Below are 17,593 nucleotides of genomic sequence, written 5' to 3' on the forward strand. Positions count from 1 at the left end.
TTTTCGCGCAGCCGACAGCGCCCCCGTGTGGCCGAAAAATGCAACAGGTGTGACAGAGATGGTCACAGAGCAGAGGACTGCCGTTTCAAAGACGAAATTTGTCACAAATGCAGTAGAAGGGGGCACATTCAAAGAGCATGCAGAGCAAAATTCAGTCACAACAGTAAAACTGAGAAAATTAAAGGGTCTGTGAAAGCACTAGCAGAGAACAGTGGCAGTGATTCAGATGAACGATTAATTGGAACAATGGAGTTAAACACAGTGACTTCTCCCAGCAGTAGCATGATATGGGTGACACCAGATATCGAAGGCAAACCCCTCAAAATGGAGCTGGACACAGGATCTGCAGTGTCTATAATTTCCACTACTGTCTACAATGAGCACTTCAAGGCTATCAAGCTGAAGAACACAAATGTGTTGCTGAAGACCTACTCAGGAGAGAGATTGAGCCCAATGGGGGCGTTGCAGGTCAGAGTGAGTTATGGGGGCAAACACAGCAGTTACAGCTGTATGTGGTGCCTGGAACTGCCCCCCCATTATTTGGCAGGGAATGGCTTTCAAAAATAAAGCTGAACTGGTGTGATTTGAAAATGCTCCACACGTTCCAGTCCAAAGAGAAAGACACAGACCAAACACTGGAACACTTGCGGAAGAAATACAACACAGTTTTCAGTGACCAGATGGGAACAGTAAAAGGCTTCACAGCAAAACTTGTACTGAGAGATGACGCAACCCCAAAATTCTGCAAAGCCAGATCTGTTCCATACTCCCTGAGACCAAAGGTGGAAGCGGAAATCGATCGCTTGCAGGATACAGGGATCCTGACGAAAGTGGACAGAAGCGAATGGGCCACACCCATAGTTCCTATTGTGAAGAAAGACGGGTCTGTTAGAATGTGTGGGGACTTCAAGGTAACTGTGAATTCAATGTTGCATGTGGACCAATACCCCTTGCCACGTCTGGAGGACATCTTTGCTGCACTAGCTGGTGGGAAACACTTCAGTAAAATCAATCTGAAACAGACTTACCTGCAGCTACCGGTTGAAGAGAGCTCCAAACAGTACCTGACAATAAACACACACAAAGGTCTATACAGGTATAACCGCCTGGTTTTTGGCATCGCATCGGCCCCAGCCATTTGGCAACAAACTATTGACTAGATTTTGCAAGGAATCCCAGGAACCCAGTGTATCCTGGATGACATGATCATAACAGGACGCACCGACAAAGAACACCTGGCTAACCTGGAAGAGGTCCTGAAAAGACTGAAAGAGTATGGTCTACAGGCAAGCTTACAGAAGTGTGAGTTCTTCAAAGACAAGATTGTCTTCTGTGGACATGAAATTGACCGCAATGGATTGCACAAAACACAGGACAAAATCGAGGCAGTGGTACAGGCACCACGACCACAAAATATCACAGTAGTGAGATCTTTTGCGGGACTGATCAATTACTACAGAAGATTCCTCCCAAACCTTTCAGCAGTACTCCAGCCTCTAAATCAGCTCCTGGAAAAGAATAGGACATGGTGGTGGACAGAACAGTGTGAAAATGCATTTCTTGAGGCAAAACGGCTCATCACATCTGAACAGGTCCTGATGCATTACGACCCTGAACTGCCAGTGAAGTTGGCTTGTGATGCGTCCCCTTATGGCTTAGGGGCCGTCCTTTCACACACACTGAAAGATGGGTCAGAGAGGCCAGTTGCATTCGCGTCACGAACATTGAATGATGCAGTGAAAAACGACTCACAAATCGACAAAGAAGCACTGGCGCTAGTGTTGGGTGTCAAGAAATTCCACGCATACCTATATGGCAAGCGTTTCACACTGGTTACGGATCACCAGCCGTTGCTGTCCATTTTCAGTCCAAAGAAAGGCATTCCGGCAATGACAGCAGCCAGGTTACAGCGATACGCCTTGTTCCTTGCCAGTCATATGTATGACATTGAGTTTAAGCCGTCGTCCCTCCACACAAATGCAGATGTATTATCCAGACTGCCGTGTACAAGAGAAAGACAAAGGAGTGTGGATGCAGTGGACATTTTCCATACCGCTCAGCTCGAGGCACTACCGGTCACAAGCACAGTTATCAAACAGGAGACAAGGAAAGATGTGACCTTGTCAAAAGTGTACACCTACACCATGTCAGGATGGCCAGCTACTGGCAGAGAGGAGCTGACTCCGTATTTCCAGCGGAGAAACGAAATTACAACGTACCAAGGATGTTTGATGTGGGGAATGAGAGTCATGATACCCCAGAAATGCCAACATCAGGTTTTGCAGCAACTACATGAAGGTCATGTTGGAATTGTCAAAATGAAGCTGCTCGCAAGGAGCCACTTCTGGTGGCCAGGTCTGGATCAACAGATAGAAAATATGGCAAAGAACTGTAGCGGATGTTTGGAAACCCTTCACATGCCTGCTCCTGTCCCAGTCCACCCTTGGGAATGGCCCACAGAGCCATGGCAGAGAATTCATGTGGACTACGCTGGTCCCTTTGAAAAGCACATGTTTCTGGTTATAGTTGATGCCCATTCCAAATGGCCAGAGGTGTTTTGCACTGACTCCTCCACCTCAGCTCAGATGATAGAGTGTCTCAGAACAACGTCTGCACGCTTCGGATTGCCGCTGCAGCTAGTAAGTGACAACGCGCAAGCTTTTGTAAGTGACGAGTTTACAAGATTCATGTCAGTAAATGGAATCAAACACTCAACCTCAGCTCCGTACCACCCTGCCACCAATGGGCTGGCAGAACGCTTTGTGCAAACCCTAAAGCAAGGACTCCGGGCAGCAAAACGAGATGAAGGGACTTTGCAAACAAAACTGGCCAGGTTCCTGGCCTCCTACCGAAACACCCCACATGCCACGACAAATGAAAGCCCAGCCGCACTGATGTTCGGGAGGCCTCTCCGCACACGGCTGGACATCATGAAGCCTAACAGGCGTAATGAAGTGCTGAACAAACAAGCCAAGATGCTCTCCGGTGGCCGGGAGCGCCATCTCCAAACAGGACAGGAAGTGATGGTGCGAGACTACAGAAGAGGAGGGAAATGGACAAGAGGGACCGTACATACACAAACGGGACCCAGAACTTACCAGGTTCAAGTGAGCCCAGACAGAATGTGGCGGCGTCACATTAACCAAATGCATTCCACGGAAAACAGCACAACAATCGAGAGAGAACAGGCACAGAGAGCTCCTGAGAGTGACACACAGGGAACTGTAGAGGACGGTGGAGCAGTCAAGAGACCCCAGGCTGAAAGAAGGGAACGTGTTGATGAAGGTGCTGCTATAGTAGAAGCTATAAGGGAGCAAGCACACACTGAGGATGTTCAGGAGCCTCCAGACAATCCTAGGCGCTACCCAGAACGAAGGCACCGTCCACCAGACAGACTGGACTTATAAACAAACAAACAAAAACTAACTGTTCAAGTTCAAATTAAAAGATGCAAAATAACTACAACAAGTTCTGGGAAGTGTTTCAGTTGTGGGTTGGTAAAAGTAACTCTGATTGTATAAGAGAAGGAATGTTATGTTCTGTGAATTACTGATGTCCCCTGTAAGAATGGAGCACCCTTGGTCATGTGCAGTGTTGTTCTATGTTATTCTGGTACTAACTGATTCCAGTAAAATGTGAAGCTCCAGTTCCATTTCTTGTATTCAGAGTCTTTCTTATTATATAAATAAGTAATAAGAGCTAAGACACTACAGTGACAATTTGTTAATTTGATTGACTGTAGTATATACAACCATATGAATTACTTCTCATGTCAATGCTACACCTTCCAGAACATCACTGGGTGATCAGTGGCCAGATATTATACGGCGAAATGGTAGAGGACCTTATCATGTCATATGTCACAACAGGTCTAAATATATGTGTCATGACAGTGTTATGAAGATATCGTGACAAGTGATGTCCGCTGTTATGACATTGAATGGTTATGACCGTGTTATAACATGTTATGAAGCTATGCTTCTAATAGTGTGAACTACTGAAACGCTTACCCCCCTTCGACACAGCAATACTCTGCAGCAACCGAGGAGGACAGACGTCTCGTCGTTGGGGATCCCTTATCAAGGAGATCATTGTTGTCAGGGTGGGAGCCGTAGTTAATGCTTCCAGTCAGCAGTGGTTCCGATTGCATTTAGTAATTTGAGCTAACTAAGCGAGTGTAAACTTGTTTATGCAGCACCTGTAACTCGGGTAAAACAAACTCAAACTCCGCCAAGTGTAAATTGACAGTTTTAGTAAAGAGAATGAGAACTATACTGTAACTGTCAGAGAGACAGAAAACATATTATGCTGTCAAAAACGTGTAAATTCGTTAAACCCATCGTTTTCTATTTACAGACAGTTTCTCCACTTAGCTACAACAGTACGGGAAATATGTTTTTAGGAAACGAACTAGCTAGCCTACTCCTCCCTGTGTCTTCGTCCTCAAGTATCACTTTTCACCAGCGGGTGACTCACTGCGCCACTGACCTACACCGCGCGAAACTCAAGAGTTCAGCCTGTCCCCCAAAAATGCCTCTAGTAGCTCTTAATGTAAAACAATGGTAGTCTACTTTGGCACGGTCTACTTGCACGGTCTAGTGGTAGTGTACTTTCTATTTTGTTAGTCATCAGCCTTTTACACGCCAATCAAAGTGGTACGTAAAATACGTTTCACACTTACTCGTTTTAACCATCAGTTTTCCACTTCCTTTGTAAAATTACCACTTAGGCTCATGTTATACACATAATTGATGACAACATAACAAACCAAGATAAAAACGTGTTTAATAGAAAAGCTGAACATCAATATTTCAATGAACAAGTGTATTCTATTTGAACCTGAGAGAATAGACTGTTGTGAATATTTTTTTTAAGACATTGATACTACTTTTGACCTCCAGATTAAGCTGGCCTACAGCATGAAGAATGACAACATAATGCACATAATGCTGAACAACTGACACAAAATAGTCATTTTGAATACCCTTCATTGTTAGAGTCTACAATATCAATCAATAGTCTAGGTCTATTTTCAGAAATTGGTATACTGTACAGCAGTGGCGACCCGTCATTCAAGGCAAGTTAGACCCACATTTTTAGCAAAAAATATAATAAAAAAATAGTTTTTTTGTGCTTGCCTGTTATTCTGGCATTAATACGTGCCACATATCAGTTTGCAAACAATATAAAAAATATATAATTGAGTTAATAAAGCCGCATACAAACATGGTCTCTTTTTGTTTTCTTAAGTAAGGCAGCTCCAAAATGCAGGTGTTTCAGCCTAGCTCAGTGCTTTCTGTGGTGGTGGGGCAAGCCAGTAGAAAATACGGAGCGTTGTGCCGAGATTGGCTCAGTGTTCTGTCACTCATGGGGACACTACGTCACTGCCAAGTCTAAGGGTAGACCTCAAAAATTCTAGCCCCTTGGGTACTGCCATAGAGTTACATTAGAAGTGCCCATCCAAGAAGGCTCAAGGGCATTGGCCACGGATAAAATGACGTCAAATCACGTTTTATCTACAGTAACTTTGATTGGACTGATCATGACAACATCATACTTTCAAAATCTTAGCTAGCAGTCATCATCATGAATCAAGTCGACAATCTGCTGGGAAATCCTTTTTAATCCTTGTCATATGAAGAGAAATAATTCAAATAAATGATTGATAAAACGTAGCGGTGCTCATCGGCTATTGGACATAACCATTACACAACAAGTTGGAAATCGCAAATTCAACAATGAGTGGTTTGGAAGGAATCAGTGGCTAACTGCAAGCATTTCAAAGCAGTCATTAGCCTGCTATTCAGTGGAGTGGGTGTGTGGTCCCAAGTCTAAGATTAAGGGTCTCTTTTCCTAGTTTAAAATTATAAACATTCAACATTGGCCATGCTGTCAATGAAGCATGATTTATGCCGCACTCAAAACGACTGTTAACTCAGAACTGCAAAATCGGACTTTAGTGAGTTCAAGACAACTGGGAACTCGGGAAAACGACTGGGAAAATGCGTTTTGAACTTTCATCCAACTCGGAATTGTAAATCGGGAACTCTGGCCTTTTTCTAGAGCTACGACCTGAAGATCACTGATGTCATCATGATTCAATCTTATTTTTTTCAGAGTTCCCAGTTGTCTTGAAAGCACCATAAATCCAGAGAATGCCAGCATTTGATGACCAAGTTTGATGACAAAATTTGCCCACGAAGGACCGCCGCACCACCTTCCTGTTTAAGTGAGCACAGTACAACAAGGTGAGTCCAAAAATGTTTTGTATGCTGCTGCATAAATTATGTAATATGTCAGGGGGATATGTATACTGTAGCTAAGAAAGTAATACTAAGTGTATGTTGTGTAGTAAGCTGTTCGTAGCCCATGTGCCTCACCCTAATAATTTGGTATATTTTCAACTCTTAATTTCGCCTACTGTTCTGACTTGGTGGTGCACATGTAACCTATAACCTGTTTTTGAGAAATGTAATCATCTAATATTGTAAGAGCTTTCATTAATGGGACAGCAGGTAGCCTAGTGGTTAGAGCGTTGGACTAGTAACCGAAAGGTTGCAAGATTGAATCCCCGAGCTGACAAGGTAAAAATCTGTCGTTCTGCCCCTGAACAAGGCAGTTAACCCAGTGTTCCTAGGCCGTCATTGAAAATAAGAATTTGTTCTTAACTGACTAGCCTAGTTAAATAAAAAGTGTCTGCTTATATGCCCCCTTTATTTATCCTACGGTTCTGACTTGGTGTACAGGGAGAACACTATAAGAACAGCCCATGTTCTGAATTCTGTCGCTGTACATTTCAAAAGTGCTGAACAAATAGTTATGACTACATCCATCCTAGCTCGCTCATTAATGTCTTAATCAAAATGATGGATTACCTCTTATCCGCTTGTCGTGCCCCACCAAGATTTACATGCTAAAATCTCCACTGCTGTACAGTAAGAAGGCATTGTGTGTACAGTAAGATTGTTTGGAGTTGCACTGTTGCACCACAGTGTTAATTCTCACAGTTTAGATGGCTTCTTTGCGATGTTGCTCTAGAATTGGGAGGAACCTTAGTTGTGGTAGTCATTCCCAACCTCCATCTTGGACACCTGTGTATGAAATAACAATAACTTACCATGTTCAGTGTACTCAGTGAACGTTCACAATTCTTTATGAGATTAAATCAAATCCGATTAAGCCGTTGAGGAGGGAACAAGCAAATGTGAGAGATCCACAGTAAAATGTCATGCTGACTACTGGATCCCCACCTGATTATCAATGGCTCTGAACTGCCAGGACCAGCGAGTGTTGTAGAGGAATGGCCTGAGGTCAAAGTGGTTGTCATCGGGGCCATAGCCCTCAGCGTGGTAGGATGGTGTCACAGTTGTCATTTTGTGTCTGTTCACAGAATACATCTGGAAGAAGTGTTTCACTTTGGCTGCCCCCTGAAATGTCAATGGTCAGAAGAAGTGTTATTCTCAATCAAACAAATAGATATCATACACTGAGTGCACAAAACATTATGAACACCTCCTCTTTCCATGACATAGACTAACCAGGGGAATCTTGGTGAAAGCTATGATCCCTTATTGATGTCACTTGTTAAATGCACTTCAATCAGTGTAATTAAAGGGGAGGACACAGGTTAAAGAACAACCTTTAATCCTTAAGACAATTGAGACATGGATTGTGTATGTGTCCCATTCATAGGGTGAATGGGCAAGACAAAAGATTGAAATGCCTTTGAACAGAGTATGGTAGTAGGTGCCATGTGCACCAGTTTGTGTCAAGAACTGCAACGCTGCTGGGTTTTTCACACTCAACAGTTTCCTGTGTGTATCAAGAACGGTCCACCACCCAAAGGACATCCAGCCAACTTAACACAACTGTGGGAATTGCAGTCAACATTGCAGTCAACATGGGCCAGCATCCCTGTGGAACGCTTTTGACACCTTGTAGAGTGAATGCAACTCAATATAAGGAAGGTGTTCTTAATGTTTTGTACACTCAGTGTGAACATGACTTTGTGTGAAACATAACACTCTATCATTGAGATTTTTCCTCGTTTTTACACGGTAGGCATCTAATAGTATGAAAATAGTAAATGGTGTGCGATACAGGGGTGTAGAGAGACCTGTAGAGGGGAGAGTGCCTCCCTCCACGTGTGGATGAGTTTCCAGGACATGCTGTACGGGCCGCACTTGGAAATCTTCCTGATCCGGCCAATCACAGACAGCTCCGAGTATGTCATCCCTATGTCAGACTGACGAGAGGGGGACACAGAGAGTGCAAGAGAGAGGACAACAACAAGGGATAAGGAAGAGGTCAGATTACACCATAACAGAACAAGCTATGTGCACAGATGACATCCCCGAAGAGACATCCATCTTCCAAGCTTGTGAGGTGGTATATATAGACAGCAGTCACGGACAAGGGAAAGTTGAGCCACACAGTCAACACAGCCACAGAGGAAAAACATGGCGGGACAATAACAACAGTAGTCAAGCTGAATAGAGCTGAGGGTTTTTATTTATGGTATATGATATGACTTTAACCTGTAAGTCTTAAATGTCAACTTTTCTTAATACGTATAAAGAAAGGTCAATCCCAGTAGTGTGTGTACAGTATGTGAGAAGAAAAAAAGAATAATAAGTTGTCACTTCATATGTGGTTGGCCCACACCCACAACGATCAACATAGTCAGAGGGCCCAAGGCCACATCTGGCTCCACTAGAGGTGACATGTTGACTCGTTACCTCATCAGTCTGCAACACCTGGCCGTCCGTCAGGGGCTCCAGCTCTGCAGTGGGAGGTGCAGCCATGATACTACAGAGGACATAAAGACAGTTGCCAACACGGTGAGTCTCCTGACATTATACAGACTGTTTTGTATTGTCCCAGAGAAGAAGACGGGTTTGCAGAGCAGCGTGCTTCACCTTCTGAGAGCGGTGAGCTGGAACTGTTCGACACAGTACCGCAGGAAGCTTGTCAGGTCTGCCTTACTGAGCAGTCATACTTACTTAGTGAAGTAGCCAGTGAGGCTGCAGAATAGAGGGGTATTGAGGTGAAGGTCAAATCGAGAGAGGGGTCCATACTATTTTTGTTATTTTCTGTTGGACTGAAGCAGACAACACAGAGTTTTTTTTAAGTGAGACAGAAATTTATAGTACTCACTAACCTCTCATCCACATTGGCTGAGCCAAGGACTAGAAAGCCACCAGGTTTCCCCTCAGCCCACTGACTGAGCTGAGCAAAGAGGTAGGCCAGAATCATCCTGATACGGGCCGGGGTGGGACAGGCCTGCCGGGAAACAGTGGGTTAACAGTGGGTGTCAGCTCGGGGATTGATCCAGCAACCTTTCGGTTACTAGCCCAACGCTCTAACCACTAGGCTACCTGCCGCCCCAAAACAGTAGATAAAGGATCATCAAATTCACACACCACACAATTGTTTTCTCAGCTCAGACTGTTCAACTGCGGTGAGCTGGAACTGTTCGACACAGTACCGCAGGAAGCTTGTCAGGTCTGCCTTACTGAGCAGTCATACATGATGGTGTGAGGATTGTGGTGAGCCTGTGTGAATATGCAAGTAAATGGCGCAATAAAAGAGAAGTGCAAGCGAGGGCCAAAGCCCTGCTCATCTTAGATTTGTTTTGTTTTTCCACTTTGCAAAAAAACGTGTCTCTGCTTTGTTGCAGTGTTTCAGGTATCACCTGAACAATGTATTGGAGTTAAGGTGCAAAGTACTCCTTGCACCTTAACACTTAACCCACTTGCACATTCTGTAGGGCAAGGTTTTCTCTGGTGCTTCCACCATTAGCACGGAACTGGGGACACTTTCCCGTAACCATGGAGAAGATTCCCAGCATGCCTTTCACTGCCATGTTGATGTTGAGGTTCATGTGTGAACTGAATAAACAAGAAAAATACACAGAAGAAAAATAACTTTCGAAGAAAAGCACAAGGTGAGATTTATAACAGATGCAAGACTTATTGTGTTCTAATTTGTTATTCTGTAACTGCCCGACTATGATGGGGCCAGTGACGCTCACGTGCCAATCTGAGCAGCCAGCTCTTTGGCCCTGTTACGGGTTCCCACCGAGGAGTTCTCACTGGCCATGTAGCAGGTGGTAAAGATGCGTCCGCACAGCTCCCGTGGGTCCCGGGGGGTGTAGGACACATCACATCACTACCCGTTGAACATCCTCCAGCACCTGGGAGTCTGATACAGGGAGAGGGAGGGAAGAAGCTGAAGCTGTAGCTGTCAGAAGCTGTAGTGACAAACTTTGAATGCAACGTCAAACTTTAGAATAGGAGCCATGTGTCCCTTGTGGGACACAACAAACCATTATGGGCCTGTATCCAGTCCAGTACTCACTGCCATCTCTGACTGCCTGGCAGACCAGCACATACATGGGGTAGACAACGCAGGCTATAGGGGAAGTGTCCACACCACCACTGAGGGGCAGGAGGAAACCAGCCTGGAGCAGGGAATAACAGGGGTGTTTATGGACAGAGATAGACAGACAATATAAATATTCAGTACATTTTGTATATCCTTTGTATATTCAGTACAAATATTCAGTAATAAGCAAGTAAGCGTAAGCACATTTACACATCATTCAAACCAAATATAGCACTACTCATCTGACCACTTCTCCTTAGGCAGTACCAAAGACAACATGCTGGACCCAGGCTGAAGACACCAAAGACAAGAACACAGAGACACGCATGTGCATGTATTTGACATGGGTCAAATTGGAGGTTAGAATGAAGGCCCTGTGCTTGTTTGTCACATGAATGGAAGGGTCTGTATGTGTACACTGTAAACTGTACAGAGGTGGGCAGTCACATGATCTGGAAAGTAGCTTTTAAAAAAACGTGTATTTTTAGTTTTAACTTCTCTCAGACATGGATTGGCTCCATCAAAGACAGGCAGCTCAGTTTCAGACACAAAGGGAGCAGTCAGGGTAAATGAATGTCACACTCCATGCTTCGGAATCCTCTGTGTGGCGATTTAGTAGGCTGCTATCTCTGTCTGTTTCCAATGATTCCATGGGGAAAAAACTAAATACAGGGAGATAAAGTCAAAAATAGCTACTATTTATTTTGGACATCATTTTAGCCACACAACACTCTTGTGATCACAGTCTTTGTCAGGGGGTACCATACCTAATCTCCTTCTCAGGGGTGTGGAACTGCCACTCAATGGGCTGGTGAGTGGGGAGGTAGACATCTTCACAATCAGACCGGGAGAAGTCCACTTTGACTCGATGGCCCGGCTTGTGCTCATACTCCTGGACACAGTGGAGGACATAACAGCAAACCATGTGACATTTCAAATGTAATGGGCATGCTATTTTGAGTCTGAGTCAGTAACTGAAGGGAGAAGTTAAAGTGACTCTCTTGAGTGTGTACCCAGTATAGGGAGGAAAGACGACACCGGACAGAGACAGAGCCTTGGGTTGGGGAGTTGAATGTTGAACAAGATTACCTCTGGCTTCCCTTGAGTGGCTAGTTTCACTAGGGGAGTAAGGTGTTTCTGAATCACACCTACCATTTATGAGAAGTAAAAAGTGCCCTGTCTTGAAGAGAGATGTCAGCTCACCACGTGTGGGTGGCAATGCTCTCCTCTGTAGCTGCGGACATCCTCCAGACCCAGACGGCCACAACCTCCTGCAACACACACACACACACACACACACACACACACACACACACACACACACACACACACACACACACACACACACACACACACACACACACACACACACACACACACACACACAGGTTAGACATTGTCCAAGAGTTGACTTTGGGAATGGCTAACATTAGCAATAACATTACACGACAAGCTTACTTGGCATGCCATGTAATCAAACACAGCTCACCCTGGTGTGTGAAGTGAGAGTGAAGTGAGGGTGAAAGAAAAGGCTGCAAGATATTCTTCTCACATTTACTTTCTGTTTTGTTTAGCCTGTCTTTACCAAGTCGTCCAGGGAGAACTTCCTTCCCTGGGCCACTGTGTTGTCGTTGATGGCCACCATGGCACAACCATCATAGTAGAGCCTGTCTCCATCACAACCCTTCTGATTGGCAAACATGTAGACCCCCCCCCCCCCCCCCCCACTCTGTGCAAAACAACAACACACTTGTCCTTATTCCACTTGTAATATCAGAAACCGCCCAACTTCATTACTATGCAATAACAATGAACTCAAATAACATGTAACAACAATGTTGTTATGTAGTAATTACAGTGTTATTACACACGTCTAGGATCAATGTGATGATAAGCGTTACCCAAACTCATACTAATCAAAATATACATGTAGGCAAAACACTGTATGAAATGGAGCAGTGTTTTAATGACAAAACAGTACCTCCAAGTGGTTACTGGGCAGGCAACATGCAGTACCTCTATTCTCACTAAACATACTGTATAACAGGGGTACTCAACTCTTAGCCTACGTGGTCCGGAGCCTGCTGGTTTTCTGTTCGATCTTAGAATTAATTGCGCACCCCTGTTGTCCCAGGTCTAAACCGGTCCCTGATTAGAGGGAAACAATAAAAAATGCAGTGGAACCGGCTTCAGGGTCCAGAGTTGAGTTTGAGGGCTGTGTAACATGTGCATGTGTCCGTGCATGTGTCCGTCCGTCCGTTCGTGTGTGTATGATCACCTTCGTGGTGGCTGATTTAACCAGGTTGACTCTGTGGTCTGCCTTGCGTAGCTCGTGGTGGCTGGCTGAGGAGTTGGTGAAGATCTCCACACCGTCCAGAACCATGTCCACATGGGGGCTGCCAAGCACATGGCATTCCCACATGCATCATTACATACTGTAGCTTACTAGAAAAACACACACACACACACACACACTGTATATATTTATTTACATATGCAATCTCACTTAATCTCTCAAAAACATTTGAGCTCTCTTTCAATCCATTACACAAATGACTAACGACACACAGTATTACACAACTCATTACAGAAATTGAGTAAAGGTGTGAAAAGAAAAGACCTTCATTTGAGGCTCTTAATTGAATGTACCTCCTAGGGTTCCACAGCTCAGCACAGACCTCACTCCTGATGCAGGTGTCTGGTTGAGAGGACGCAGTCAACAAAGGGGACAGTGTCCTTCAAGAGACAGAACAATGGAAAATAATTTAATTAAGGATCCCATTAAATGGATTATACTATTGATTGCTGCACATATACAGTACCAGTCAAAAGTTTGGACACACCTACTAATTCAAAGGTTTTTCTTTATTTTTTACTATTTTCCACATTGTAGAATAATAGTGAAGACATCAAAACTATGAAATAACACATATGGGATCATGTAGTAAACCAAAAAGTGTTAAACAAATATATTCTTCAAAGCAGCCACCCTTTGCCTTGATGACAGCTTTGCACACTCTTGTCATTCTCTCAACCAGCTTCATGAGGTAGTCACCTGGAATGCATTTCAATTAACAGTTGTGCCTTGTTAAAAGTTCATTTGTGGAATTTCTTTCCTTCTTAATGCGTTTGAGCCAATCAGTTGTGTTGTGACAAGGTAGGGGTGGTATACAGAGATAGCCCTATTTGGTAAAATACCAAGTCCATATTATGGCAAGAACAGCTCAAATAAGCAAAGAGAACTGACAGTCCATCATTACTTTAAGACATGAAGGTCAAGAACTTTTAAAGTTTCTTCAAGGGCAACCACAGAAACCATCAAGCGCTATGATGAAACTGGCTCTCATGAGGACCGCCACAGGAAAGGAAGACCCAGAGTTACCTCTACTGCAGAGGATAAGTTCATTAGAGTTAACAGCCTCAGAAATTGCAGCCCAAGTAAATGCTTCACAGAGTTGCTTCACAAGCAACAGACACATCTCAACATCAACTGTTCAGAGGAGACTGCGTGAATCAGGCCTTCATGGTCGAATTGCTGCAAAGAAACCACTACTAAAGGATACCAATAAGAAGAAGAGACTTACTTGGGCCAAGAAACACGAGCAATGGACATTAGACCGGTGGAAATCTGTCCTTTGCTTTGATGAGTCTAATTTTGAGATTTTTGGTTCCAACCGCCATGTCTTTGTGAGACGCGGAGTAGGTGAACAGATTATCTCTGCATGTGTAGTTCCCAGAGTGAAGCATGGAAGAGAATGTGTGATGGTGCTTTGCTGGTGACACTGTCTGTGATGTATTTAGAATTCAAGGCACACATAACCGGCATGGCTACCACAGCATTCTGCAGTGATACGCCATCCCATCTGGTTTGCTCTTAGTGGGACTATCATTTGTTTTTCAACAGGACAACGACCCAACACACCTCCAGGCTGTGTAAGGGCTATTTGACCAAGAAGGAGAGTGATGGAGTGCTGCATCAGAAAACCTGGCCTCCACAATCACCCGACCTCAACCCAATTGAGATGGTTTGGGATTGGTTGGACCCCAGAGTGAAGGAAAAGCAGCCAACAAGTGCTCAGCATATGTGGGAACTCCTTCAAGACTGTTGGAAAAGCATTCCAGGTGAAGCTGGTTGAGAGAATGCCAAGAGTGTGCAAAGCTGTCATCAAGGCAAGTTGGTGGCTACTTTGAAGAATCTGAAATATAAAATATATTTAAATTTGTTTAACACTTTTTTGTTTACTACATGATTCCATATGTGTTATTTCATAGTTTTTATGTCTTCACTATTATTCTAAGGTAGAAAATAGTAAAAATAAAGAAAAATCTTTGAATGAGAAGGTCTGTCCAAACTTTTGACTGGTACTGTATATTAATGGTACAGTTTCCCTTTAAATGAAGAAACGTGCTGATAATCCTCTTATCACTGATCTTTGTTAGTGCATACCAACACCCCGCCGTTAGAGAGAGCGGTAGGGAGAGAGATTGATCCTACCTATCCTGTCACATCCTGGATCATCCTGGGCAGGAAGTACTCCTCCACATGTCTGTGGCAGACAAGCACAATAATGCCATGTTCAAATCAAATCAAAGTTTATTGGTTGCGTACAGAGATTTGCAGGTGTTATGGCGGGTGCAGCTAAATGCATATATGTTAATATGAGGGATGTGAAATAAATGGATTATTGTCCTTTTCCACTTACCAAATCTGCTTTGACCTTTAACATTTAAAGACATGCTCTGGAACTTTGGTGAATACTAAGTATTTTTTAAACCTCCCGCTTTGGGCTGGATAGTGTCCAGCCCAAAGTGTGTGTGTAGTTCATACATGCATAATTTATGAGCAAAATTACTGTCTACCCTAAATTAGCTGCAAAATCCCTAGTTTGAAAGCAACTGTTTTTCTAGAAGCTGTGCTGCGCCATTTTCCTAAAATGTTCCCCTACGTGGGCCAGCCCTGTAGCAATTCGAGTTCTAGCCAATGAGCTTCAGCCCCTCGCCATTTGAGTATCAACTAGCAAGATGCACAAACAGCAGAGCGAGAGAGAGAGAGCAATGACTTGGTGGACATATCTGAACATTTGTGACATAGTATGACATTTTCTGAGACTACTTTTGGCTTATGAGCCCTACTTTCAGAACCACTGTCTAAAAAGTATACAGAAGTATCGGAGAATCTTTCATTTCACTGTTTATCAATGCATTATCATTATGTTCAGAAGAAAGGCTTTCTTGTGCAGATTCTATGTTGATCACTAACCTGAGTTTATTCCATGGTGAAAACCAGCGGAACTCCCGGTTGTTCCCATAGCTGGCCAGCAGCATCTTGGGTCGAATCAACAAGATTTTCCTCTAAAAAGAGGGTAAAAATTGTAAACAATTACACCTACTTGCTATTGACAATGCACATAAACTACATCAATTCAGAATTGATTATTTCCGACACTTGTAGAGAACATTAGCCACAGGTTGCTAAAATCTTAGTGCAACATACAGTGTTTAGTGGGGTATGATAGTCCAGGAGGCAAAGAGAGGCACAACATAGCTGAAGTGCTTGTCAGATGATGTCCTGGGTGACAGGTGACCCTAGCAGCTTCCTGAGTACCTAGAAGCAGTGCAGCAGGGTGTCTGACTCGTAGAAGTGGTCTGCACAGCCTAACCCACTGATGACTAGGGACAGAAAGAGAGGAGGTTGAGGGAAAGTTCATGGAAATTCAGAGCAGGCATGGCCATGTAGGATGCTTATTATATGCAAATGCACAGAGCATTATAGGAGTCAGAAAAAGAAAGACATACATTTGTCTAATAAGCTAAATGTGTGCTGTAGGCTACTCACTGTATACAGTAATGTACTCAACAATCACAACTTTGATGAAGGAGATGTACTTAATTAAATACCATATTTTCAGTCCTGTCCCAATCTGTATTTTTCCCCTGAGACTTGGCTATCGCGATACCTAGTCATGAGAATATATCATTATTAATGTTAATGGCATGTCCAGAGTCCTGATTTGCAAGATGTGCATGCTATTCCTGCAGAGCAAGTAACCTAGTATAGTAGACTACAGGCTTATGAGCGGAATGTCTATAAATCATCACAACACCATATGACCTTTACAACAGACCTGTATATGAGTACACTACAGTTTAAATTAAATGGACAATGCATCTTCAATTAATGGATTTTTTTATTCGGACTTCTTAGTGTAACGGATGTGAAATGGCTAGCTAGTTAGCGGGTACGCGCTAGTAGCGTTTCAAACAGTTACGTCACTTGCTCTGAAACCTAGAAGTAGTGTTGCCCCTTGCTCTGCAAGAGCCGCGGCTTTGTGGAGCGATGGGTAACGATGCTTCGTGGGTGACTGTTGTTGATGTGTGCAGAAGGTCCCTGGTTCGCGCCCGTGTCGGGGCGAGGGGACGGTCTAAAGTTATACTGTTACATTAGTATTCTCTCCAAGTTTCCGTCAAAATCTAGTGCCCGTTGTATCAATGAGCACGTAGCTAATATAACCTTTCGTCCCATTTCATATAATGGTGCAACAAAGTATCCTTGCTGATATTCAAACGTTGGAACCAATACTATCTGAGCTGCAACGTTGTGTCACTTCGATCCGGGCACTCCAACCACAGATACAACAATGAGACAGATATTTCACCAGATGTATAAATGTGAAGCATCCGCTTGGCTTTTCCACTCGCTCAAATAATGTAACAAATATGGTAGTGGGAGGAAGCCGTGTTAACTGCAGTGGGAGAAGATGGAACGAGATGGATTTTGTCCCACATTCTGCTAATTTTCTCATCGTTGAAACATTTAATCTCAATACAGTTTTCTGTTCCCAAAACTAGAACATGTTACGAACAGAGTGGATTCAAAACATTGCTAGAACACGACAAGTTTCAAAACATTGCTAGAACGCGACAATAAGATCTTGCTAACTCGTGCTTGGCTCTGCCCACCTCGCTTGTTCTGGCCAGTTAGTTATACAAATCATTGCTACTACTGCCCCTCCTCTTCATATATCTTATTGAAGAGACAGGTAGCTCATTCACACAACCAGCTGCTGCGCCTCTGCTGTATAAAATTAGGATACCGGTAGAGAGTAGATCTACCGGTAGTCTTCATATGTTTTAGAAATTGTCCATGTTTCAGACTTAAAAATGGTGATGCTTCCATAAATCAAAAATATTGTGGAAAACCAAGGTG

General features: G+C 43.7%; 1 pseudogene; it reads right to left on the reverse strand.

Moving 5' to 3' along the window:
* Positions 1-7,018: 7,018 nt before the first annotated feature.
* Positions 7,019-16,909, reverse strand: LOC120052199 (annotated as a pseudogene).
* Between the last annotated feature and the right edge of the window lie 684 nt (positions 16,910-17,593).

This window comes from Salvelinus namaycush, chromosome 1 (assembly GCF_016432855.1).
Source record: "Salvelinus namaycush isolate Seneca chromosome 1, SaNama_1.0, whole genome shotgun sequence".
Taxonomy (NCBI): Eukaryota; Metazoa; Chordata; class Actinopteri; order Salmoniformes; family Salmonidae; genus Salvelinus; species Salvelinus namaycush.